The sequence below is a fragment of the Frankliniella occidentalis genome, unplaced genomic scaffold (assembly GCF_000697945.3).
Source record: "Frankliniella occidentalis isolate FOCC.00 unplaced genomic scaffold, Focc_3.1 Scaffold232, whole genome shotgun sequence".
NCBI lineage: Eukaryota > Metazoa > Arthropoda > Insecta > Thysanoptera > Thripidae > Frankliniella > Frankliniella occidentalis.
This window is the reverse complement of record NW_026267358.1, coordinates 233,377-234,074: the sequence shown is the minus strand read 5'-3', so window position 1 is coordinate 234,074 and position 698 is coordinate 233,377.

The following is a 698-nucleotide window of genomic DNA, read 5'->3' as shown; positions in this document are numbered from 1 at the left end:
CCATCATTTGCTGTTTTACCATGGGACGTTGCAAAATAGTGGTGTTCTGCATTTAGACCAAGGTTTGCCGAAAGGACTCTATTTTGATGAGTTACCCCTTAGGAAACTAAAAAAAAATATTTTTAAAAAACATTTTTTGGGGGACCTGTGGTTTTTGATTTTTTAAAAATCCAATTTTTGAGCTAGAATGCTCTTCTCCGAACTCGATCTGTCTTTTTATGATATAAAACGACCCTGAAAATCCTAGGTCGCTAGCTCAATTCGTTCTCGAGTTATCGTGCGTACAGAGAAACACACACACACACAGACAGACAGACAAACAGACGCGAAACTTTTTGATCATCAGTGGAGTAATAGGCTTCGCTAATCGCTCAGCCAATAATTTTTTTAAGTTTTGAGGGAAAAATAGCGGGTTTTAAAGGTGCTGTAGACATTACTCTACGAATCTGTCCTGTGAGGTAAAATGTGACTACACCATTTGAAAGAGGATAAAAAACTGAGTCTAAAACGCCATTGCCAAAATGTTGGATTTGTGTTTTCTACCCTTCGACTACAGATATTAACAAAATTTAGCATGTAAGCGTAACTCCCATAGCAAAAATATACGGTCCTTAATTGTCATCAAATTTGGTGTACAGCTTCTTCAAAGTGCCCTTAACATTCTCTAATTATTGTGGAAAGTTAATATTCACCAAATT